Source organism: Nicotiana tabacum, chromosome 23, assembly GCF_000715075.1.
Source record: "Nicotiana tabacum cultivar K326 chromosome 23, ASM71507v2, whole genome shotgun sequence".
NCBI lineage: Eukaryota > Viridiplantae > Streptophyta > Magnoliopsida > Solanales > Solanaceae > Nicotiana > Nicotiana tabacum.
Window position 1 is genome coordinate 101,816,630 of NC_134102.1, and position 8,629 is coordinate 101,825,258.

Below are 8,629 nucleotides of genomic sequence, written 5' to 3' on the forward strand. Positions count from 1 at the left end.
TGCGTTCAGAGTAAGTTGAAAAGCTTGAAGTTCATCATTTGATCCAATTTGGTTTTGGGATGCGATTCTTAATTTTGTTGTTGTTTTACGTGTTCCGAGAGTTAGAGCAGGTCCTTATTATGTTTATAGACTTATTGGTGCAGTTGGATGGGGTCTTAGATGGCTCAGGTGAATTTCGGACCACTCGGAGTTGAGTTCAAAAATCTGCTATTTGTTGTTCTGGTTTCCTTCTTCGCGAACGCGGAGAAGGCCTCGCGCTCGTGATAAAGGAATTGGGCTGGGAGATTTTGTTCTACGCATTCGCATAAAGGAGCTCGCGATCGCGATGCTCTGGGCCACTGGTCATCGCGTTCGCGAAGAAGGCTTGGCCTGGGGGACTGGGCAGGTGAAATGCCTTTCGCGTTCGCGAAGGGCTGGTCGCGTTCGCTTAGGTTGGCAAGGCCTGTGCTTCGCGTTCGCAGAGGCTTTCTCGTAATTGCATAAGAGGTTTTAGGGACCTGGACAGTTTTGCCTTCGCGATCGTGAGAGCTTGTTTGCGATCGCGAAGAAGGCAGGCCTAGGCAGTGTTTAATTTAAAGTCAAGATTTTACCTATGTTGTTCATTTCTCTCATTTGCTGGACGATTTTAGAGCTTCGACGAGAGAGGTTTTCACCTAGCTATTGAAGGTAAGTGATTTCTACACAATGTGAGTTAAATACATAGATTATGGATAGATTTTAACATATAAATTGTGAAAATTTTAGGATTTAGTTGAAAAACTTAGGTTTTGATAAAAATGGGATTAGACCACGAAAATGATTATGGAATTAAGTAGACATTATATATTTAGGTTTGTGAAGTTATGGGTAACTTTTATTTACAAAACTTTTTGGAATTCGGGCACGTGGGCGCGGGGTGAATTTTAGGAATTTTTCAATTTGGGTTGGGTAATTATTCTAATAGTTAAATTATAAACTTTTGAGCGTATATTGATTAATTTATACAATATTTGGCTAGTTTTGGATTGTGTGGCACCGGTTTAAGGCTTTAGCGTGAATTGTGAACCGGAAAGAAAGATTGAAAACGGGATAAGTCTCTTGCCTAACCTTGTAAGAGAGAATTTTCCCCGTAGGTGCTATAAATGATTGTTTGCTAATAATTGTGGGTGCTACATGCGCGCGATGTGACGAGAGTCCGTACATAGCTAAAAATCATGCTTATGTCTAGGTAGACTTAGGACTCTACCATGTATTACTTGTATTATTTGTACCCAACTTGTTAGTTTAATTACTTTAAATTATGTTTGAAATTGGATAAAGGATTTGTAAAGACTGAGCTTCCCTACTTTGAGTTTTGGCGAGTTATTTGACTATTGGTGGAAATCATACCTTCCTTGAGCATTATTCTTATGTAGTAGTCATTAATCGGAGTTTTTAGTGGATCGGGCCGAATGCCTCGGCAGTATAATAGATGCATCTATGATTCGCATCGGTCGACCCTCGGCAGTGTATACACTATTCTGGATCTGGCCATACGACCTCAGCATAAATCATGTATGATATTGCTCGGAGTCCAATTATACTTGATGTTTTTTCCATGCCTTGAGAATTTATAATTACTTGATGGCTTTTATTTGTTGACTAGATGAAATTTGCCCGTGCATAGCCCAGGCCCAACATTTCAAAATACTGATATAGTTTAGGAAATTTGTGTCTAATATTTAGTTGCATATGTGATTAAACCCTAAATAGGTTTAGAAGTTTGAACAATCATAATTCCACTAACACAAAAGCACAGTCCATTCTTATTAAATAGCGACAAATGTTAAAGAATGCGCGCCTACTACTCAGAACATACATATTTAGAATCTACGCATTCATAAACAATAAATCTCACTCCCTCAATGATATTAAATTCGCGAAGATAAACTATACAAAATAATAGACCAAAGGCACTACTTGTTCATGACTTAGTTTTTGAAACATCTTCTGCTAGTAAGTAGCTACTGTAACTGCATGGCTGAGTTACCATTAATAAGTCAAGATAAATAGGAGATTCAATTCATTCATACATCTTTGTCCATATTATAAGCTTTGATTGTTACTTGGTCTTAGTGTCTTTACTTGCTTCAACTGGTTGGGCAGGGTAAGAATGTCACAACTTAAGGAAATCTATGAATTTGTAATATGATAAAAACATCAGAAGTCTCCTGTAAAAGTAAGTAACTTCTTTATCAGTCGTTTAATTCAAAGAAGAAATGCACCAATCATCCGCCAATGAAAGGGTATCTTAGAGATATAATATAGTCTCTGAATAAATGAAATTTCTATGACATCCAAGATACTGAACACACACAATTATAATTATAACAAAACATATCATTGAACATAACACATCAAGGTTGTCATTGAAATCAAACTAATTTGCTTAAATCAGGAGAAACAATTAAATAAATAGCTTGCACAAAAATAAAAATGAAGACAACATAAAGTACAAAGTACCTCTTTCTGCAGGCATGTCAGAACCAATTGAAGCATGTGCATAACTACAATATAAAGACAATAAAATAAATAAACTAAAACACATACGCAATCCAAAACCGGCTATTTCATAGAAGTGCTTGAAGTGATTTAAGCCTTACCATCATAATGATATATTACATAAATTTATAGAGAGCGGTATGCTGAGGGATTGAGCAAAAAGAGGTACCAAGATGAATAGTTCATATCTGTTACCATTCGAAGTGAAGGAGGAGGAACTTTAACTCTTCGGCAACTATGGTAAGTAAATTTTGCTATGAGTTTCGCTCAGTAGTTATAATCAGCAAACAAAGAAAAATAGAAGAAGACGAAAGTAGTCATCACAGAAGCATATTCATAATACATACTTCATATATGTTAAAAGATAGCACATATGTGAATGCATGTACTCATACCATTTATAAATACACATGAATCATATAATCCTTGTGCATTTCATGTACTGAACTAAACGTATAGCAAACCAAACTATCAAGAACTACAAGTGGACAGGTGAATTAGTCCCTACCAAATATGCAAAGACGGTATATCAATCCACTAGTTGTACTTTCACGCAAAACATCGGAATGAAATACAAATTTAAAAGCAAATTCCAAGCAAAACTATATTTAAAAAAAAACTGTTAGGTGAAGTGCAATGAGAATGAATGAAAGAAGATAGCATACGTTGATTTCATATCGAGCTACTTGGAACTCTATTTTACGGCATCAAGGGATAATACCACTAATGTTGATGTTCCTAAAATGAAATTGCACTCCAATCATGTGACTTTTACCCTTGAACTATTCAAAATATGTTACTTTTATCCTCCGTTAAATTTTAGCAGCAATTATACCCCTGCCATCTAATTTTTGGCCCACATATACCTTTACTACTAATGACCCTCCACATCAGATGCCACACATATTTAACTATAACATAATTAATGATGTGGCTATCCAACATGAAAAAAGCTCTCCCTTGATCGACAGTCTTCTTCTACCTTTTAAAAAACCTTAATTCATATCTTCAAGATCCATTCCATAAAAAACATTATCAAAACTGGACAAATATTGCATTTAAATTACTTCATAGCTAGACCAAAACTGCAGCAAATACTGAACACAAAACTGCAAAAGAAAAAAAAATGCAGCAAAACTGCAATTAGACCAAAACTGAACTGTAGCAAAACTTGAAAAAAGAGTGGAGCTTTAATATCTTTTGAGACATGTATTCTTTTGAACTGAAAACTTGTGCCTTGCTATAAATCGAGGGAAGTAATTAAGCTCTGCAAAAAAATTTAATTTCTATGCTCGAGTATATTGAATATCGCCAAGCCTTCTATGTTAACTTCATTAAATGTTTAAACTCTTTCAATCAAACGTCTAACCACCCATGCAATTCATTCTAGTATTACATATTTGTCTTTTGCTGACTTTCAAATAGAACAGTATAACTTTTTTAGAAATTTACGGTACAAAATGATGGACTTGAGGAGCATACATTTCAAGAGATACATGTTGCAAAAAGAATATGGTACTTAGTTTAGTAGTTACTTCACATAAATGAACAAACAATAACGGCAAAAATAACCAAATAGATAGCTAAGAACTACAAATCAACTACCATAAGTTATGCTGCAAAATTTGGCATAGGACATCTAATGGTGCGGGAGCCTTATTCTGGAAGCTTCAAGAACTAATTTGTAAAAGATCTATGCATATATATTATTATAATAAATACTGGTGCAATATGGTGAGCTTCTCATTCAAATAGAAACAGAGGATAATATTGCTTTAGCATGCTTACTTGTTGATATTAAGAAAGTGTTGAAGCAGAGTAGCAACAAAGTTACTGCTTATAAATTTAGTGACTTGGTATCTAAGCCCATATAAAAACTAATGAAGAAGAAACCTATGTGGTTAGTCAATGACGCCTTATTAGTTATCATTCCATGGATAAAAAAGAAGCACTTTTACTATATTGATACTAACTCTATAGTTTTAGTTCTTTGCTAGAAAAGGACCTCTTCATATGAGGTAGGCTCATGGCTCATGAAATCCATGATAGGTTCTCCAAGTCTATAAATACTTTAATTTGTTGGGGCGATATAGATCACTAAGAAGACATCTTCTAGCACGGTGCATATTAAGACTTTATAAGCAAAGCATATTTATTATAGTCATAGACCAGGCAATTATAATATACACATACATGACTTGTGCGAAGTACTTTTTTCTATCAAAGAGATCCACTCAAGAGGTTGGTAATTTCTTCACATACACCAAAATATGAATGTGTATTTGAAGGGAAGAATTTTTTTATGTTACTTGCTATTGTTAACATGATCTGAATGAGCATGGTACATACGCATCGTTGATAAACCTTGTAATGTTCAAAACTTTATTTTTTCGTCAAGCTATTATAGACCCTCTAGCTTCTCAGCAGGAAACTGGAAGAAACATTCCATTATTTTTTAAACTTATTCATTCAAGGATTAAATATCGATATATTTTTATCTATCCTTAAAGATTACAACAATAAGAACTACTCCTCAATTCCAAATAAGAAATAAAGAAATAATTAATAATAAGAATACTTTACTTTATCTTGACCAAAAAAAGTCACTTTATGAAGATCTAATTGCTCATCTTGTGGTAAAAAGTGTCCAATTATGTCATGCAAACGATCAAATATTTGCAATTTTTCCAAAACATCGGATCACATGAACAATCTTAGCTTGCACTCGTTCTCTTCAAGTCGACCACTGTTAAATTCAAGAAAATTTTAACCTTAACAATATTGGTAATTAAAGATCCGAAGTATGATAATGACTAAAGTTTTTGGGGAAGGGGAAAGAAAATATATAGGGGAATAAATAAAAAAAGGACGCGTGTTTGTTGCTTCTAAAACCAGTATATGATTAAAAAAAATGAAAGTTTTACAGTTATAGCAAAATACTCATCATTGACAAATGAGTAACTCTAATACAACAACATTTATACCCCATTTTGAAAAATGCATACAGATTGATGACCTATTGGAGCAGTTCGACCTGGAATCCTCAAAATTTGAAGTTCCCAGGCTTTTAGTCCTTTAGTTTGTGCGCATAGGTCCTTTGGATGTGACCTTATTTCCTAGATTTTAGAAGAAATTTCTAAACCAGTAAGATTATTTATGAAAGCATATACAAGAAATTTCTATTCAACTATTTTGCATAGTAGGATGAATCGACCTTAAAGTTTTACAGAGCCCCAATTCTTAAGGTTACGCATAACTTAAACTATTGGTTCTACATTGGCTTTAAGTCAGTACCTTTAGGTTTGGTGGATTTTCAGAGTATTGTCACTTTGTGTTATTTTTCATTATGCTAATATACTGTAACACCTGATTGGAATGCTTTGTCAAGATTAAGTTTTTAGTGAGACAAATTCTTATAAACAAAATTTAAGAGAGCAGAACCATTTTTTTTGTAGAGCCGGCCCAAAATATTAACGTGCTAGTTAATAGCATATTATATATAAAACAAAAATAAAACCACAATGTGAAAAGAACAAAAAGTAATCTCTGTTTCATTTTCGCAATACTTATTTAAAATCTGATCATAGTTCAATACAAAGCTCCTATTTATGAGGGGGGGAAATCTTCCTTAAAAGCAAAACAAAAACCAAAAAGAATATATATGTCAGCCTCGAGAATTACTCCAGAGGGAGAGAGAAACAACAAGTTGTTGTTAGGAATACCGAGAGAACAACGTAATAAAATTAGAAAAGCAAAAAACGATAATGTTAAGGAAACAACAATGAAGCAAAAGAGCAAAAAAAAGGGCAAAAACCAAAACATATTCAACAAAGGTAGACAGAAAAGTAGAAAGAACGAAAACAAACAGAAAGAAATTTTAGCAAAAATAAAATGGAAAACATACCCGGATGAAAAGATGAAGAGAAGAGTTGCTGCTTGTGCGGTCTGTTTTTATCTTTTTTTAGTTAGAGATGAGAATGAAAAATCGGATTCTTCTAGAGTTTCTATTTAACAATTATGACACAATTACTATTTTACCCTTAAAAAGAAGCTTGATTTGCAAAGATGTCATTGGTCGACCATCATCTCTCTTTTATATAATAGATAAATTAGTAGGTGATAGTTGGAGGTTTTAATTGATATTTAGTTAAAGAACCACTTATTATTCATTATTTCGTTATTACCGATGTATTTCATGCCTATCTATAATTTCTGCACTTTATTTATTGACCCTTAGTAATTGTCGATGTCGATCCCTCATCACTACTTTTTCGAGGTTAGACTAGATACTTATTAGGTACATGTTCTTTATGTACTCACGCTATATTTCTGCACTAATCATGTAAGATCTGAGGCAGGTGCATCTGGCAGCCATTCAGGCATGTACTCCCGCTACCCGGAGACTTAGTGGTGAGCTGCTCTCTATGCCTGCGGCTCTCTATGCCCGCTCCGCAACGCCCAGAGTCTCTTCTTGTTGTATTTATTTTTTTGTCTATCTTACTCCAGAAAGTAGTATAGGAAGTTTTGTATATTCTACTAGTTTGCTCATGCACTTGTGATACCGAGATTCTAGTAGATATCTCATGGTTTGATTTTTAAATACTTCACTCTCCCATTTATTTCATGCTTTGCATTATTACAATCACATATTAATCGTTCCCTTATTAAAATAAAATATATGACTTTAAAAATGTTAAAATGAATAATTACATGGATAGTTTATTGTTGCTTGCCTAGCGGCGATATTGGGCGCCATCACGGCATGTAGTGGGAATTGGATCGTGACAATAGCCCACATTCTAAATTATCAATCCCAAATATTCTCACTCTCACCATTAATTCCCAAAAAAGAACATCAAACAGCGTGACCATGAAAAAATTTAAGGAAATTACATAGAAAACACTCACCATAACAACCAAGAAAAGATCAACGGCAACTCATATTACAAAATAATTCAAGAAAATCCCAGTAGACCATCATTGACTAGTGATTAAGGTATCGTACATTACGATTAAACTAAATCAAAAGCAGAAAGCACCAGACATTGAGTAGAAACGAAATCGAAAGCAAGAACTCACCAGATTTTGGGTTGAACACAACGGAAGAGATCGAAAAATCGAACACGCAGATGCAAGAACTTAGTTTAGATAATGAAAAGAGAAAAACTAGATGCAGTGAAAACTAAAATTGAGCGCCAAGAATTTGGGGAAAAGTAATAGAATAGGGAAACCTGTTTTGGCGCGTTTGTTTTGGCGGAAAACTAAATGTGATTTACTAAATTTTAGGCCACAACTCAAAGGAGTTGTTGAGAAATTTTTTGTGTAATAGCAACAACTAATATTTGTTGTTGCCAATTATTTTTATATTTTATATTTGTTATATTACTCCTAAAACATAATAACGAGAATCTAAAATATTTGGTAATAAGAAAAAACTTGTGGTTAAACATTCTATGATACAACAACAATTTAATCACGTTGTTGCCATTTATTAAACTTAGCCAACAACCATAATATTGTTGTTAAAAAGTCGTTGCTAACTTATATATATTTAAAATTTATTATATTATTTGTTAAATATGAAAATAATATTAAAAGTTTTGCGAACAAAAAAATAATTATGGGTAAAAATTCTATGATATAGCAACAACTAAATAAATTTGTTGCCATTTATTGTATTTTGCAATGATATTATTGTTGTTGCAAAAAATTTATTGTCAATTCTATACTTTCTTGTAGTTCGGAAACCCACCTTTGTGCGTTATGGCGTTACTCAAAATATACACCGCACATCAATAATAATAAGATGGAATCAATTGGTTCCTGACCCTGAACCACTTGTGAGGAAAAAATATAATATACTTTTGTATATAACGTATATCAAACTGATATAGATAATTTTATTCTCATAAATAATAGTTTAGTTATTAAGTGGAGGCGCTCAATAAATTATTTTACTAAACCATTTGTGATGTAAACCAACTTATCAAGATGAATTGTCTTGAATAGAAAGTCTGAAAATTATGCTCTAAATTAAACTATTGAGCAACTTACCTCACAAATACTAGGTTGCGGGATAATAATAATAATCGCACATGTAAGTATCTTA

The 8,629-nt window shown here is 33.3% G+C and overlaps 1 long non-coding RNA gene across 3 annotated transcripts; it reads right to left on the reverse strand.

Moving 5' to 3' along the window:
• Window positions 1-2,194: 2,194 nt before the first annotated feature.
• On the reverse strand, window positions 2,195-7,592 carry LOC107761544 (uncharacterized). Of its 3 annotated transcripts, none has more exons than XR_001642609.2 (2): window positions 6,425-7,592; window positions 2,195-2,525 (listed from the first exon to the last, which is right to left on the reverse strand). It is a non-coding gene; the product is annotated as an uncharacterized LOC107761544 (long non-coding RNA). The 3 variants fall into 3 exon arrangements; XR_001642610.2 differs by having other exon boundaries at window positions 2,195-2,755; XR_001642611.2 differs by lacking the exon at window positions 6,425-7,592 and adding an exon at window positions 2,622-6,418.
• Window positions 7,593-8,629: the final 1,037 nt, after the last annotated feature.